The sequence below is a fragment of the Neofelis nebulosa genome, chromosome 12 (genome assembly GCF_028018385.1).
Source record: "Neofelis nebulosa isolate mNeoNeb1 chromosome 12, mNeoNeb1.pri, whole genome shotgun sequence".
Lineage (NCBI taxonomy): Eukaryota > Metazoa > Chordata > Mammalia > Carnivora > Felidae > Neofelis > Neofelis nebulosa.
The window spans coordinates 60,582,477-60,600,765 of NC_080793.1; the positions used below are offsets into that span (position 1 = coordinate 60,582,477).

At 39.7% G+C, this 18,289-nt stretch overlaps 1 protein-coding gene across 35 annotated transcripts in view; it reads left to right on the forward strand.

Moving 5' to 3' along the window:
* Window positions 1–18,289, forward strand: part of PTPRD (protein tyrosine phosphatase receptor type D) — a 2,222,827-nt gene that overhangs the window by 1,692,061 nt on the left and 512,477 nt on the right. The window contains exon 1 of one of the 35 annotated variants that reach the window (XM_058695357.1): window positions 5,199–5,489. The exons of the other annotated variants lie outside the window; for them this stretch is intronic. The gene's annotated coding sequence lies outside the window, so the exon portion shown is untranslated. Of the gene's footprint in view, window positions 1–5,198; window positions 5,490–18,289 lie in introns of those variants that run through there. 35 annotated transcript variants of the gene reach the window in all.

Genomic DNA, 18,289 nt, shown 5'->3' on the forward strand with positions numbered 1-18,289 from the left:
AACAAAAAAGAAAGGAAGAGAGAGAGAAAGGTAATTAGAGTATATCCTTTGTTTTCCCCCTTCATTTCTTGCTCACAGGAAAAAAATGACCCATGTTTCACTTGGGTTGGGATAGTGCCAATGGTTAATGGAATGCCCCACTCTACTAAAGAATTTAATGGGAATATCCATTTGTCACAGTCACATGCTGTAATCTCCAGTAGCAGAGCCAATGGAAAATAGCATCGTACCATAACGTCCTCTACACACTGCAGGTGAGGGGGAAATGCAGCAGCTGAACTGAACAGAGTCAGGGTGCAGGGCCTGACTTTTCTAGGCCTGTCTTTAGAGGAAGATGTGGATTGCTTTTCTTTAAGAGAACAGTGCTGTGCTGCCTGACAGCAACAAGAAATGCTGCCCTGGAGAAAAAGACAGTGCATTTCTTTCACATGGAGAAAAATGTGAATGTTTGCATAGCAAGGCTCAGAATCTCTAACCAGCTTTTTGTCTCCTGGAAGCCCCCTTGTTTGTAAAGAGACTTTGATTGGTGGAATCAGAAAGACCAGGATTAGACTCTCATTTCATTTGCCTCCTAGTTCTGTGCAGGAGCTTCCCAATCTGAAGGAGGGCAATAACAGCACCTAAATGTGCAATGTTACTGGTAGAATGCATAGGATTATATGAATAAAAAGTAGCATGGCACCTAAGTTACAACTGCCTTCCTTTCTTTTTTGCAACGTAGGTGGAATTATGGTATAGTCTGATTACTGAAGATCCTGTGTTCCCAAAGAAATCAAAATATTGTTTTGTGACTATATTTAATATCTGTTTTACCTTTCTCAATTGCCAGTTCTGTATTTGGACTAAGAAGTAAGCTCCTGAAAAATGCTGTATGAATTAAACTGGGAAAACTCTCTCAAATGAACATTTTAACACTTGTAGAGATTAATGGTCATTTGAAGATTAAAACCATAAATTATTATCCCATTTGTGCATTTAGCAGCAAGTTGGTGAATTATATTAAACATAACTAGCACCTTTACGACGAGGTCTCAGATATTCATTTCAGTACCTTATGAAACTCTTCACCATCTTCAGAACATGTCCCTTGAACCTATGTCATGTTTCTCCATTCTAAATTAAATTAAAAAAAAAAACTGGCCCTCACAAAGAAAATATCATCGACAACAAGTATTTGATTCCTTGGTTAATAATGTGTAATTGAAATAGAAGTAAAAACACAAAATTGAAAGTCAAACAGAAATAGGTTTAAAATTCTAGCTTGGCCACAAGCCAGCTATGTCAGCATGGCCAGATTAGTCTCTGGATTCCTGTTTCCTCACTTGTGCAATGGGGCTAATTATACTTAACTAGCAAGGCACTTGTTAAGACTGGAGGCAAGGCAGTGTCTTCGAAACTTTTAATTGCTAGTCACATGATGAAAACATAAGTTTTACAGAACAATATTTAGTATATGTAGCACACTCTTCTTTCTTTTCTTTCCTACTTTCATTTCTTTTGCTTAAAAAGTTGTTTATGACCTACTGGATTTGTGGCCCATGAAAGGTCATAATGTGCCTTTTGTAAACAGTGGGATAGCATGATGTTTAGTACATAATACAAGAGTAACAAATGATTACTATCATTGCTGTTATGATTATTTTTAGTCTTTTTTAGGATGTTTCATTATAGATGAGAATAAAATCTTTCAAGTACTTCTAGGAACTAACTCCTTTGGACGGGGTCCAAAATAGACTCATACTCATTGTGTGCTGAATTATGCACTAGAGGGGGTTGTGCTATAGCAAAGTTCCTATATGCTATTCATAACAGAATGTTAGAGTGGAAAGGAACTAAGAAAATGTCTAGTCCTATTTCTTCACTTCTCTTCATGTAAGTATTTATAGTTTTAAAGCAATCTATATTTATTACTAATAGATAAGTGGGAAAAACAGTTTGACCTAGAACTAGGGGTAGTTAGGAAGAGCTGGGGGCAGGGGAACCCTGGGTCATGATATCTGCATTTTGGGGCTGCTTCTGCCACCAAATAGTTGGATCACCTTAAACTCTCAGGGACTCAGTTTCCTTACCTATAAAATTAGGTGATTTCAACAGATAATTAGCCCACTTCTGATGTTCTTTGATTTCAAATCTCCAAATAGCAAACATTCCCAGAGGTTATAGGAGATGCCACAGAGTGCTGTTTTGTTACAAATCTGTTGTGAATGTGTTAATATTTGTATATGAGGCAGCTGTCTTACCCCACCTCTGTAGGATGTGCACAGAAAGTCTGGCTTCTTTGTTTCTTCCATCTCCTCTTCCTCAGCATTGTTGCCCTGAATAATGCTGGATCTTGTACAAAAATAGCTCAGACTTGCTAGTTGCCTTATCCCACTGCCACTTCTTTTTCCAAGACATTTGGTTATAGTAGGACATGAGCATTTAGGACCTCATTGTGTCAGGAAAGTATGGTCCTCCGGCTAATCTCACTAACTTATATTGTTCTCTGTCTGGATTGTCTCTTCTTTCTGGATCCCCTTGCTACCTGCTGATTGCTCACCTTAGTCATGATCATCTCTAGGTTCTCTAGGTAGTCTAACTTGCTATCAGCAGGTTACATTGTTACTTCCTTGAGTACACTCTTAGACAGCAGTCAGCCTTCCCAACTCGGATCTTTTAGAATAAGGTCAGACCATCTCTCTCTTTTTTAAGTTTATTTATTAATTTTGAGAGACAGAGAGAGAGAGAGAGAGAGAGAGAGAGAGAGAGAAAGAGAGAGGGGCATCAAGAGAGGGAGAGAGAAAATCCCAAGCAGGCTCCTCACTGTCAGCACAGAGCCCCACGCTGCTCCATCCCACAAACTGTGAGATCGCGACCTGAGCTGAAATCAAGAGCGGGATGCTGAAACAACCTGGTCAACTCTTCTTAAATGTGGTAGAGGGATGTGTATCTCTCCACCAAAGGCAACAGCAAAGGATTATTAGGGCTTTAAGAACTTTTCTGTTTGTCCTTCTGACATCCAACTTTGCAAGATGAAAATGGGACTCGCGGTTTATGGAGGAGAATGTGGCAAGGAGAAAGCCAAATCAGTTTACAGTTTACACCTTGAGTGAGAATCACCTGCTCAGATTTCTGAATCCATCCTTAAGGCACAGGGGCAGTTGTCCATCACACCTGCTCAGCCTCTCAGTTCCTTATGTCATCAAAAAGCCTGAAGGGTACACCTTGCTCCAGAAGCTTGCACAGGTATGAATTTCTTGTAAAGTTTTACTGTAAGGCTGACCACACACACACACACACACACAAGTACAAGGAAGAGTCAGGCCACACACACACACAAGTACAAGGAAGAGTCAGGCCACAACGATCCCTCCTGCCCTGTCCCCTCACATGCTGGAAAACTGAACTTAATTTAGCAAGGCTCCTGCAAAAATATGTGACTTCTTTTTGGAGCACAAAAGAGGCTGAGGATTACTGACCAATCCTTCAGTGTCTTTCAGGAGTAGAGCATGCAGCTGGAGGCAACAGTCAGGATGCTGGATCATCTTACCTTTGCCCTTTCAAAAACAGCCTTGAACCTGCAGGCATAAGTATTTTGTGTATGTGCTGGCCTGAACGCAGAATGAGCAAGGGAGGGGTTGGAGGCCCTGACTTTATTTAACCTTTCTGACCAAGTTTCTAATAAAATTTTGGTAGGCCAATTGCCAAAGGTGGCTCCCAGCTATTGACTTTGTCCACATGCTAGAGATCCTGTGAGGAGTGATGAAGGTTAAAATGTGCCTGTTAGCTAACAATCCACCCAGTGTGTTCTGTGGATGAAGGGTTCACAGATGAAGCTTGTGTAGCGGAACAACTGAGTGCATGTCTAGGGAGAGGGTTTTACGTGTTCTTCAGACAAGCTGGGAGCAGTGAATTTCCAACATCCTAAAAGGGGGTAGCATGGAAGCAAAACAAAGGTTGTCACAGTAAGATTGATTCCATACTTCCTTTCCTCTCTGACTCTAAAGTAGATCCTACAAGCATCCCTGAATAACACTGTCAAGGTGAACTGGGGCGGACACAAACTGTCTCATCAAGGAGCGCTCCTTGTATTATTATAACTGCTTTGAATGGGGGCGCGATCAGCATTTTTTTTTTTTTTCCCTCCAGTGCACCAGGACACAGAGCAGGAAGGACCCGGGTGTGCATCTCTTAGAAGAGTGAATTTGTTAGAGGGGGTCTTTTCTGGACTGGTGGATGGATGCTGGAGAGTGACGTCACCCCACCCCCTCCTGTGTGTGTGTGTGTGTGTGTGTGTGTGTGTGTGGTGCGCCTCCTTCGCCCAGCTCTTCTGTTTGCCCCTCCTTCGTCCAGCTCCCCGGCCCTTTCAGTGGGTCAGTGGTCCAGATTCAGGAATTCGCCAGCGGGCGCAGCGGGCCCGGCTCTCCCTGCGCCTGGGCGCACCCACACTCACACTTCTCGCACTGGCAACGCGCACACACACTCTCCCAGCGCCGGGGCACCGCGATTCTGTGGGATCCCCAGCACGTTACGAGGATTTTAGAAATCACTCAGACAAGGAAACAAAGAAAGAAGCTTTTCCAATCACTTTCCTGAGCTTTTTGATTTAATTTCCCCACCAAATCACCTCGCCTCCAACCGTAACCACCAGGTTCAGGCCAGGTCCAAGGACTGCGTTGAACTGGCCATCCCACCTCCTGGCTCCCGACTCCACTCGGGCCGGTCTCCAGACGTCGCCTTACCCCCTCTCCCCCGCTTCCCCTCTTTCCCCGCCGGCCTCAGTTTCTGGTTACCTCTCGCGTGCGCTTCACTTTTGGGGGGAAGAAGAGAAGAAGGGGAGGGAGGCGCTGAGGGGGGCAGCCGAGTTGCTATTTGTGGCCAAAGAATCCTCTTTAAAAGAAGCAGCAGCAGGAAGGAGGAAACGAGAGGAGCGGAGGGAGAGGAGACCCGGCCCCGGACCCCCCAGCCGCGAGCAGCGGAGCATCGAAGAGCGGGAGGAGGAGGAAGAGCAGGAGGAGGAGGGAGAGCAGACACAGCGGCGGCGGCAGCAGCCGGCGAAGCGAGCGCAGGGAGAGCAGGAGGAGCGGGAGGAGGAGAAACCGCCGCGGAAGCCTCCGGCTCACAAGGGCCAGGAGGACGGCCCGGGAGGAGGAGGAGGAGGCGGAGGAGGAGGAGGAGGAGGAGGAGAAGAAGGGGGTAGGGGTGGAGGGAGGGCGGGGGGACGCGCTCCTTTGGATGCTGGATTTCGGGTTTTTGGACTCACTCGCTGACTCTCCTCCACTTCCTCGCTCTGGACTAGGCTGGCCGTACGAGGGCCGGGCGGCGGCAGCGACTGGGGGGACTCCCGCGGCGGCGGCCGCAGCTCCGCGGGATTAAATTGGCCGCCCAGAGGCGGCGGCTCGGGCAGGCGCGGGCTGCGCGGCCGTGGCGGGGCGCGAAGGCGCTGGGGGAAAGTGCTGGTGGCGGCGCGGGAGGCGGTGGCGGCGGCTGCCCGGAGCCAACATGACCAGGTAAGTCCCCGAGTGACCCGGCCCGCCCCCGCCCCCGGTGTCTTCCCCTCCCTGCGCTCGGGGCTTGCCCCAGAGCCCCGCTCCGGCAGCCCGCGTCTCCCGGGCCGGAGCTTCCCACTCCCGCGAGCCCAGCGCCCCGGCAGCCGGAGCGCACACAGTTTGCTCTTCTGAACCTCCTTGGGCAGAGGTCCTCCCCTGCACGGCTTGCCTGTGGGTAAAAGCTCAGACCAGGGAGAGTGGAAATTCTAGAGATGGAGGGTGTTTGTTTGGATGGACCCCCGCTCTCTCCTCCTAGGGTGGGCAGAGTATTGTGGAAATGGAGGAGCAGTGGGGCAAGGCGACCCTACCCAGGGATTCTGCTCCGTATATATCTGTATCTTTTTTTTTTTTTTTTAAGAGCCAGTGATTACTGTTTTAAGAAGGGCTGGTTATGGTGAGGGGGCGAATTCTTTTTCTTTCTTTCCTCTGAACTAGTGGGGGGAAGGAGAAATAGCAGGAATCGAAGTCTACAAGGCTGCCATAGAGGAGGGGGATTGTTTTGGAGACCTTTCCAAGGCAAGAATCAAAGATCGTAGTTCTGCTACGGGAAGCTGCTGTTTTTACTCATTCCGTAGGGAAGGGGACGCAGAATTTATAATGAAAAATCCAAGTTGCAGGAAACAATTTAAAAAGAAAGCCACAACAAACCAAAGGTTCTTTGCTTTTCTGTCGATTGATTGTAGCTTTTATGTAGGCATGTGGAGAACTTGCATTGTTTATCTGCCAGGTTGGTTTTCAATTAGAAGCACTAACAAATGAAGTCAGGTTTCTTATGCTTAAAAAAAAAAAAAATCTTGAACACTAAGTATGAGATTGGCTTTCATTAATTAGGTGTTCTAGGATTCTGAATAGTAGTTCAATTCCCCAAAATCCGGACTATCACAATCTACTTGTATTGTTTCCAGCTCCCCTCCCAGTACAGACTTGCAGAATGTCTCTGTTTTCTAAAATTCTTGAAGTGATCCCCCAAGACCAAGCTACAGTTTGTGCCTTAAGAACCCAGGAAGATTCTGGAGGGATCACTCTCTCTGTATTATCTCTTAAAGTTTTTTTTTTCTTTTTTTCTTTTACATGCCTGTTGACATAGTGGCACTGACCTGGCAGAGCTTAGCACCCTCATTTTGAGCCTCTCAGAGACTAGTAACTGCTTGTGACTTGAGATAGATTTACTGTAGGACTTCCAGAGCTACAGACATGGTCCTGTCCCCTTGATGTGTTCCTTCCAACCGTCCTGTAATAACACACATATGGGGACTTAGTCCAACCGTTGATACTTTTTATCATTTTGGCCATTCTGTCCTGTTTGAAAGTGTGCACACCCACTACTCAACTTGAGTAGAACGAGGTGATGTACCAAGACTTGAAATATTCTGATTTAAAAGAATATTTAGATGATACTAACTTGACGATGCTAATATGAGGCTATCCAGGACAATGCTTAGTAGATATTATACTTATTTTGAAAGCATACTGTGTTATATGCCACAGATAGATATTATTTTATTGACTTAACAAAGAGAGAATAAATGTTCAATGCTAGATGTCCGAATTCTTGAAATAGACACCCTAAATGGACATAGAAAGAAAATGTCCTTACCTCCCACCTCCCATAATTATGTACTGTACTTTGCTTTTCAATGGAGCTAGCAATTCTGTGACAGATTTTTAAAATTCACCCTCACGCTATCAGCTATTATTGTACTTTCAAAGTGTGAAATTGACAAGCTGGTCAGTTTCATGAATTCAGCTGTCAGATTGTGTCCAGTTAAAAATTGCTAAAAGCTGTAAATGTGCCTGCCTGGAATTTTCTTTTGTAAAGGAAAGACAGCAAGAAGATGAGGATTAAGGGGTGTTATTAGTTGTACATCCTTTAAAATAGGTGCGCTCCACTGTGAGTTTTATCACTGGCTGTTGTTGGGAAATATATGCAGATTTTTACTATTTTAAAAGTGGCATTCAGTTTGTGTCAGTATTTCATTTACAATAGTCAGCACTTTACTTCAAAATTATCTGTTCTTAAAGCCCTCAGTAATAATAGTATAATGAGTGAAATTCAAAGAAGAAAATTGTCTCTCAAATATATCTTAATATATTTGAGTAATATATTACTTTTGTAATGACATGTAAAGAGATGGATGTTAAATATTTTATTGTGGAGGTTATGTAACACAAATTCTTGGACCAGTGTGGTTGTAGTTACTAAAGTAATGAAATGTGGTGATCTACTTCAACATATGTGTATTTTGGTAGATAATCATGAAAGTAAAAATAATTAAAGTATTAAATACAGTGATTTGATTTGCCTTTTAAGATTGACATTCATTTAAAGCCAGAATATCTTAAAGTCGAGAACTGAGAATCGGAATCCCCTCATCTGCTGCTATTTGCTAAGCCACTAGGGGCCTGTATAACTGTTCTTATATCCAGGAGATACCCTCCTATGGCATATGCAAACCCTTCCTAAAGAGACATTAAAAAAAAAAAAAGTAGGCAGTCCCCTAAGTTTTTGTTTTTAGCCTATTAACTCAGACTCTAATGTTAGCCACAGACATTGATTGAAGAGTTTTTCAAGAACACTAGTTTAAGACCATGGTGGTGTAAGGTGATTTTTCATATAAAATGTGAAACAGAAGAGGTATTTGTGCAAATTCATATGTGATCTCAGTTTCTCAGTGTATATCAAGGATAAACAAGTAGGAACATTAATAACTTTTTTATTGGGCTGATAAGGATGTCATTTGCATAATGTAGGGTTAAAAGATAAATGAAACAGAATTACTCTAAGGAAAGTGTAGTCATAGATTGATGGTGTGATTAAACTAGCTTTGTAAGTGCTGTGCAAGTTAGTATGGAAGGAGAGTCTGAGGCTGTGACTCCAGTGTAGTCAGCACTTGAGGGACCTGGGCTGAAGATGGACTATACATTTTTAAGTGTCAGTTTCACAAATTTGAAATCGACCAGCTGTGGCAATCTTGATAGACATTAGGCAATAAGGTCAAGTATACTTACACTGTTCTTTTGTTGATTTTCAGTTTTTCAAACTGACAAGGGTGACTATTTGTAAAAGAGCCCACCACCGGCATTTGCATATTGGATTTCCTTCAGACTGAGCTTGATTTATCAAGCCATTAAACATTTCTATTTTTAAAAAGATTCTATGGAAAAATAGGAATTCATTAACACAATCACATATGAAAAGTACCATTTCAGGAAAGATGGATTCCTCAAGGTGATTTTGCTTTCAAACTACCCTTCAGTTTCAGCTGTGCGTCTGTGGGTAGTCTGAGAGTTTGAGTATGTGTGTGCTCTAACTTGTGATCCTGAGAGCATCAAACTTTTACACTCAGGTCTTTAAATCTAAGCACTTAACCTTTGCTCATGGTTACCCTCCTAATTCCCCCCAAAGTTTCTGGTTATCTCAGAAATGAACTTTACCTTTGACATAGTGTGCTCAACTTAGTGGCCACAAAATACACCTTTAGGATTTGTATTATAAGATATATGAAGTGCTAAGTATACAGATGTTAAGTATCCAGTTTTCCAGAGTATTCAAAGAATGTATTATGTTTTTTCTTATTTTCTTAAAGGGACAGTACTTTTTGGTTGAAAAGTTTAGTGTGAGAAAACAAGTTATATTTTAAGCTACGCCTACTCTGGGTGCTTTTTTGCCCTAAGGAGTTATTCACCTTTTCTTTGTACTGTTTGGTTTCTTTGAAAAAAATCTTTTCTGGAAGCTGCTTACTTGTGATGGCAGAAAGGCACCTTGCAGCCTGAAGCAAAGTCTATGTTTAAAAACATTTCTTTTTGTATTATTAATGATTTGCCAAGAAAGAGCAAAGGGAAGAGTTAATTCTTTCCGTGCACGACAAGATTGAGGATTCCTGTATAACACGTCAACTAAGAAATCTGATAATGCGGAAGAAGATTGCTTGGAAGGGATTTGTCAATGAATTGTATTCCTACAAACATCACTTGTTTAAGCTTCTGTAATTTCATAGCACAGTGATATTTCCACCAAAGGATTGGTTTGTTTGGGGATATGTTTTCTATATGAATAATCTCATTTGCTTCTAATTAGTAGTTGGTAACACTTTTAAAATTTCATGCTTGACTTGCATTTGTTTTGACAATTGAAGTGTCCAACTCCCCCTCTTCCCCATTTTTAAAATAAAAATGTGTTTCGGCTCTTCACAATTAGTCATTTAAGAAAGATAGCTGAAAGAATATATGGCTTGTGCTTCATGATTGTTCATTATATGAAATTATAGCCTTACATGTAAGAGTTCAGCATTTCCTTTGCGTCATAAGTCTTGGGGAGGTCAAAGAGCAAATGCTTATACGTTACAGCAGTCTCTGACCTAATGCAGCCTAAATAATAAAGTCATGACGGTGGTGCTAGACTGAAGCATTAATGAAATAGAATTCTTACAAGAAGTATTTCACAAAATTACATTTAAGGCCTCTGCCCCTCGTTTCTCCTCTAATAAATTACCCATTTGTTTTCACGTAATCATCAGTAAGTTTGCATTTTATTCTTTTGACATTTTATTTATCAAATATTTTTAAGACTTAATGTTAAAATAATTTAAGTGTTATATCCACATGTACTGCTATACCCTCAAAACAATGTGTCAGGTGGAGAGGGGGAGGGATGACTAAAATAATGCCTGTAAAGCCCAGTGTTCTCCTTCTCAAGATAATTCATTCAGTATCTTTCTGTTCATTATTTTCTATTTGAGGCTGATATGTTTAATTGGATCGTGTCAATACTTGTCAGTTTGTCTATAGCTTTTTAAAAATTACCAAAAAATAGAGCAAAACTGAACTCTTTCTTCACTTTCCACCTTTGCTGTCCCTTGAATCAAATCCTATGTCATAGATCAGTAAGTTAAATGAAGGGATTGACAGTTTGGAAAGCTAAGACAACTAATTTTGTCTATAAGCCAGCAGATCAGGTGTCTCGGCAGACCAGTAATGTTGAGACCGCTTAGAGGATCCTTGCTCCCCCCCTGCAGCACACATGTCTTGCTTTCCTTTGCAAATGACTGCTCTTAGGTGGCAGGCTCTTCTCTGGCTTCTTCAGCATTTACAACAAAATATAAAAGAAAATGCAGGCATCTGAGGCTAGGCTTTCTGTAAATTCTTTGGATTTTCACTGACCAGAAACTCTTCTTAACTTTGACATTCAAATAACAATGTCAGGAGCAGTGTGACCTTTACCACATTGCTATTTACTGGATTTAAGCATTGTAACTCTGTCAGTTTCATGAAATTGATTGAATTTATAAATTCTTAATTGTATTTTTTTAACAGCCTTCGAGCTATATTCCTTAATGTAGCAGTAGCTAACTAAATTGAGACTGCCAGTTGCATTTAGAAAATAGCACTTCTTAGTATTGCTTTTATATTAGGAGATATTGAACCTTCAAATATATAAAGGGATTCTCTGTATCATCGTGTCACAAGTAATAAGAGACTTATCTTTTCAGCTTCAGTAAATCAACCTTTATTAACAAAAATTTTTTGTTAGCACTGAATATATAAATAATTGAAAATTAGTTCTTGTTCAATCTTATTTAATCCTTCTAGTATATAATGTATATGAAACTAATGCTAAACATTGCAAAATCTCAAGGTACTTCCTTCCTTCTTTCCTTCCTCCCTTATCCTTCTTCTTCTTTTGCTGTAGTGAAAAGAACATAAATTTGGTACAAGAAGATCTGAATTTATACATCCGTTTTGTCACTTATTATCTGTAAAATCTTGGGAGAAATTGTATAACGTTTCAGTGTCTTGGTTTCACTGTCTGTAAAGTGGAGGAAATAATCATAGATATAATGAAGACCCAATAGATAATGAGAATTTGTCTTATTTTTCATTTTAAATACATTCTGGTTGTAAGAGTTTTGTTAGGAACATGTTATATTCATCACTTCTAGTTTCCACGATAGAGTTTTGCTGTCTTTAGTTACCTGCTACACATTATTGCTACCTGATTTAAAAGTTAGGACTTGGATGCGGATGTTTTGCATGTTTGCCCAATTTGCATCGTGCTGTGGACATGCTATACTTACTACGCATGCTGGAACTACCTTTCCTTTCCAGCATGTTTATTGAAGTCTGTATATGTCAGTATGTCATGGTACGCAATCTCAAAAAGCTTTTAAAGGGAAAGCAAGAAATGATTTTACCTAAAATATACACAGAGTATTTTGCTTAAAAGTAAAAAAATATATATATATTAATAGATTCTTGATGATATTTGATGTGAAACTGCAGTGTGGGGGAAGAAATGTTTAGAAAAACAGTTAATTAAAATACTGAACCAAAAACTTGCCTTTTTTTTTTCTTTAATGGTAGTGCATCTTAGAAAGCTCCTTAGCTCTTTGCTCAGTGCAGCTGTCCTTCCCCGAAAGATCGGGTTTCAAGAGCAATGATGGATGGTGGGTGCCTGTAGCCAGTTGTGGGGTTTGTTCTGAGGTCAAATGTATTGATGGAGGATAGGAATTTACTGCCTTCTGTCTCTCGCTAAGATCTGCCAGTACAATTTCACAGAGAAAAATTAGACTAGACACATCAAATGCTGATCCAGTGTCCCATTATAGGTCAAAAAGACATTTGTTTCCAATGTTTAAAATATTTTTTAACCGCCCCCCCCCCCTTCCTCATGTTCCATCCCAACTAAAGGGACATATTGAGTGTTTGCACTAAGGGTTTTTTACTATACAAGTAGACCCTGGCCTCTCTGTAAGAACAATCCAAACTACTTGTAGTAGTAACTTAATTGAAATATTATTAAAGGATTTTAAGAGAGAAACAAAGTATGCTTAACGATGTCTCTGGTTAAAATAGTCCAGTGTGATTATTTGATACATGGTTTTATATCTTATTTTAAATGGATCTATCAAGAGTATTTGACTAGTTGTAAGTAATAGTAATCTATTGGAAATGAATTACATATTCTGAATCCACTTAATGACCAAGGGATAATTTTCACTTTCTTCCTGGGCGGGAAAGAGAGGGAATTGTAATATTTTTTTTAATTTTGTTTTTAACGTTTATTTATCTTTTGAGCGGTAGACACAGAGTGTGAGTGGGAGAGGGGCAGAGAGAGAGGGAAACACAGAATTCAAAGCAGTCTCCAGGCTCAGAGCCGGCAGCACAGAGCCCAATGTGGGGCTCAAACCTACAAACTCTGAGATCATGACCTGAGCCAAAGTCAGATGCTTAACTGACTGAGCCACCCAGGCGCCCCGGAATTGTAATCTTTTTTAGAGGAATACATTTTGGGGAAGCATCTTCCATTGAAAATATCCCATGGATGGTAGTTGTTCTCTCTGAGTTCTTTGACACTCACTTTTTCCATCAACATTATTTCCTCTTTATTAGATATTTTGGCCAGTGTGTCTCTATCTCTATACTAAACTCTTTTTTTTTTTTTTTTTTTTTTTTTTAGTCATTTCATCTATGGCCCACTTCAGGTCACCATTTGTCCTGTCTACTGTGGTATACCTATCCACCTCTCATAGAAGCAGTAATTTCTGCATAGATGATCTTCAAAATAAATTTCTCAACTTCTCAATGGAGTTCCAGACCAGATTTTTAATCTGCTTGTTAGATGATTGAGAAATAGAAGCTCTCCTGGATCCCACACTCTGCATTTTATAAACCTAAAATATTATCCTCCATCCATACTCAAATTGACATTTTTTTTTCTTGGTACCTCATTATCTGATTTATCCCTGAACCAGAAACTTGGGCGTCACCTTTATCTCCTTCCTTCCTTTTATTCTTGACTCCATCCAATTTTGCACATTCGATTCCTGTAATCTCTTTTAACTTTATCACTCCCTTTCTACTGCTTCCTTTCCTGCGTTGTTGACATGCTCAACACACCATTCATAGCTTCCTAAGCAAACTCTGTGTTCTCACATTTCTCCTCTCAATGCTTCCTAAAATGTTTTGCTTTCTGAAAGGCCAACTTTCTCAAGTCTGCACATTCAAGAGCTAAATCCTCAGCACAGAATTCCAAGCACTTTGCATTTGAACCCTAACCTACATGACCAACAGCCTCTGTCAGACAACCCCAGGTGCTCATCTTCCTGCAAGTTCAGAATCCCTGACATCAGGAAGAAGACTGCTCTCGGGCACCTCCAGTTCTGGCACTGTTTCTGGAATCCTTTGTCTCCTTACCAGCTATCCCAACTTGCATCCATTGAAATCCTTCTAATTATTCTCTCATTTTCTAATTCTCAGCTCAAGTACTGTGCCCTTTTCTTTGAATTTGGTTTGAGTTGAATTTAATTGAAATCAAGAATGTGAGGAATAATTATTCATTTGAAACGTCTAATGATGCTTGGGACACTGAGGTAGTTAAAAACTAAGTTTCTTTTAATTTTTGTGAAGCATAATAGCAGTGGCTGATGCATCAAGTCATAATAGTGATAGTTGCTAGAATTTACTGAGTGCTTACTATGTGCCAGGCATTCAGCATAGCACTTTTTTTCAGCACCACATTTAATCTCTAAAGTAACTCTGTATAAATTTGATGTTTTTATTATCATCAGTTTATTTAGAAGGAAATGGATTCATCGAGAGGTTAAGTGATTTGCCCAAGGTTGCATAGATATAGTAAAGACATAACTTAAAGCCAAGATTTTAAGTCAAGCAATATTACAATCCCAACTTTTGTCTACTCCGGTCTTAACTCTCACTATATGATTCTTGTGTGTGACGGGATTTTTAAAAATTTATTTCACATATACCAGGCAAATAAGACCAATATAGTGCCGTCTTGACCCAAATTCAGGAAAAATCTTGGGCATTATGTAGGTTTCCAACATTTCTGATGACTTTCTTCTGCTCCTTTCTCTGTTTGGGACTGGAGGCATTGATTTTTTTTATACTTAAGTTGTTTGGATTAGATGGCTTAATTTTGGCAGTTGCCTTCTAGCTCTAAAATTTTATGCATTTCATAAAGCAGTGACACAACTGCCTGAGCTTTGGATCAGAAGTGGTTAAATGAAATATTTCCACCAAGAATAGTTTTTAAAATCACAAAGGCTGGTATTTTCATAACTGCCCAACAGGTAAGGAATCAAAGCACTTTGTATAAAGAGAAATATGGATCCAGCAGGATTATCTGCAGAGCGTCCTCCCATCAAAGAAATGAAATTATGCCAAGTGACTGAGATATATGCATTCTATTTATTGGCAGCCTGCCCTATGCAGTTTTATCTGGGAAATTCCATCACTTATAATGTCTCTTCTCAAATACTCTATTTTCACTGCCTACCTGTTAATTTCATTATCAATATCAGATGGATGACTTGGTAAGTTTTTCTCCATTTAATCTGTTTTATGAAGGTTCAGCTTTTTTCTTTGTCAGTTTTTGGAGGCCTATTTCTGATTAATTATGATTTTATAAATAATACAATACAGGATTTATATTTGTTTGATGATTTGGAAAATTATTTTTTCTCTGACAACAAGCCACCCTGAAGTTCTAAATCCGATATGGTACATAAACTAGAGTTACGTGAAAAATTCTCTAGTCCTTTATGGCTCTTACAGAAATGTCAACCATTAAGTATTCTTTGCCCAGGTTTCCAAACTACTTCTCCCAATTGTACACTGTCTTGTTTAGCCATGTTTTCCTATGACTTAATATATAAACACAATCTCCTAGAAGCCTGGGGTGGGGTATCCTACCTTCTTTGGGTAATATGTAGTGAGGGTTCTCCAACAGTGACGCTCTTATTGTGTTTTGATGATAATAGTTGTAAATTAAGAATGACAAGTTCAGTAAATGTTATGTGTATTCAGATACTACCTAAGAAATGATTGCCTGAATGTGCTTGAGTCTGATTTTACTGTTGTCCAGACTCAACTTGATCTATGATCTAGTTTTACCAAAAAAATCAGGAAATATATAATTTAAATTTTGATTTAAAATTTATCATTTAAAATATGTTTTCTCTAAATAACTTGTCATTCCCACATATACCAAAATGAATATTAACTTTCTTCCAACCAAATTATTCACTATCTTCTCATAGGTTAGCAGACACCTGTTGGCAAGGTCCCTGTCATTTTGCCCAGATTGCAGCCTCTGTGTTTAGTTGGGAATGCACTATAGTTGCTTCTCTTCTCTGCAACCAGTGTGATCTTTAAGACACTCAAATATGAGCAAGTAGTCCCTCTCCTTCAAATATGCTTCTGCTTCCCCATTTCCTTCTTTTTAAGGCTTGACCTGCAGCAAGTCACCTGGCTCTTGATACCTTTCTCTCTGCCTAGCTCTTGCCACCTTTCCATCCTCATGTTCATTATCTCTGTTCCCCTCAGTGCACACCTCAGTGCACATACATTCCAGCCATACTAAAGTATTTGCTGTTTCCAAGAGGCACTACTCTGTTGACCCTTTCATTTGTAATTTTGAGAATATCTTCTCTCTTCTGTGTGTGAAGTTCCTTCCTCTTCCTTTTTTTCCCGAGTCACCTATTCCTTCAGGTCTTACCTTAGCTGACAACTCTTCCAAGAGGACTTCCCATTCTCCCGAGTGGATACCCTTTCTTTATGCACTAAACAAGCACTGAATAAATTTGACACCTAGCCTATATAATAGTGCATTGTGATTGCTTATCTGTGGTCTGATTGATTACAAATTCTTCGAAGCTAAAACCCATGTCTTTTCCCAGTGGCATCTCTAGCACGTAGCCCATGGCCTGGCTCAGTGTAGTCAAAGTATTGGCATATTTTTATTATGTATTCCATGAACAAATTAATTGTGCACAGAAAAATCAGAGATGGACTAGTTCATGGCCCAAATCTTATAACCCATATGTTTAATATTTAACTCTACAATTTATGATAATGCCAGTTGCTCTTTAGGTAATTTTTATTTTACTTGAGCTAAGTTCCACTTACCTACTTCTCTATTAAACTAAGACAAAGCCAAATATGAGTATATTGTGTGTATCTACTCATATGTCACTAGACAAGACAAATCTGCCTTTACATCTGGCTGGGGTAGGAATTCCCAGATGCACTTAATTCTGACACATGGTCATTATTGAACCAAAAGCCATTGCCTGGCATGATTATAGCTTGTATTTGTTTTCATTTTAAAGGGCTTCATCCAGGCTGCCAAATGTACAACAGGTGCCTTAGTTTTATACTTGCCAATCTGTTGTTATTCAAATGACCGCCCTAACAGAGACTAATGGTATCTAATAAAATTGATCTCAGTTCTGGCAAGCCAAGCTCACAAGAGCAAGAGTGGTAGGAAATGCAGTGTGAAAGTACACTGGTGGTGAATGTGGCTTGTGAAGCATACATTTTTTAGAAGATGACATATGTCTCACACATAGGCCCCTGATTACGTTTAGCCATGGAAATTTTCCACAGTCCAGTATTATGTGAACATTAGGATTTGTAACATCTAATATTATTTTCAATGGACTTGTTGGGTGGCATGTGGACAGGACTGGCAGTGCCACCTTAGTGAGTAGCTCTGCCATATTTGTAAGGCACACCCAGGGAATCTTTTCATGCTAAACAGCTGGCATGTATGATGGCTTTTATTTCCTGTCATCAGAGATTTGCCTCACTGATTACATAAAGTCTCAGTAAAGACTCACATATTAATAGAGTTAACCAGGAGAGAAAAGTATCAGTTTGCAAACAGGAGCTCATGTTTGGACATTTTCATGCAAACAGTGTATATGATTTCTTGGGTTTTTCTCATGTTTTACAAGAAGCTGGTTATGGAAACCTTTGCCACCAAAGGAAATAACCTTTGACAATTGGCTAACAGAGCTTAAATGTAGAATAGTTGGCAAAGGTTAGAACCAGATCTCACAGGGATATAGAATTGCATGTTTTTTCTGCAAGGATTTTAGAGACTTCATTTTACTACTTACCTGCTCTCCCATTTATGTATTCATCTTCAGAGTGCCCTGCATTAAACTCTGCTACATACAGAGTATTGTGGGGATATACAAACGAGCAAAACACTGCTAAGTACAATTTGCATCGAAAAATAGACACAGATCTGGATTCTTAAGATTTTGAAAAATTTGTGCTACCCTAAAGTCCATTTCCTATTGGAGAGCTTTGTGTTGTCATGTGGAAAAAAGCCATTCATGGAAAAAGTTCCATCATGATAGTAGGACTTACAGGATTCACTAAATAGTAATACTAATCATTGCTGGAATAAAAAAGAGTGGTTAGATCCTTAGCTACTAGCCACACGTCACTTAGATCCATAGTTAATTGAGCTCATCTAATTTCCTGTGACCCAGCATATAGAATAGTTCTTAGGTTAGGATTTGGCTATTATTGGACCATCTTTTTGTATTATTTATACCCATCCTACTTGAAAAAGGATTTGCGGCAGCTATTAAATCATATGCTTCATTATCCTTAATAAATCACCTTGGTAGAGCAGACAATGGATTATTGTACAGATGGTTAGCTTCTATGAGAAATTTTTTAAAATATGCATCTTCTTAGCCTCATTCTGACTGATATTGTATTTCAAAGCATTTTTAAAATGATAGAGCCCTTAATGGGGTATGTCAAACTAGTCACTTAGTGAGTGTTGTTCATACTAATATACATAAATAAAAGTAACATAAATGTGATTAACAATGTTTAACAAATGTATTTAAAAGGGTTGTTACCATTTCTGATTGTATAAATTTTTCAAAATCATCTTCATGATTTAGAAGAAAAAATGCACAATGTTGTAGGAGGATTTT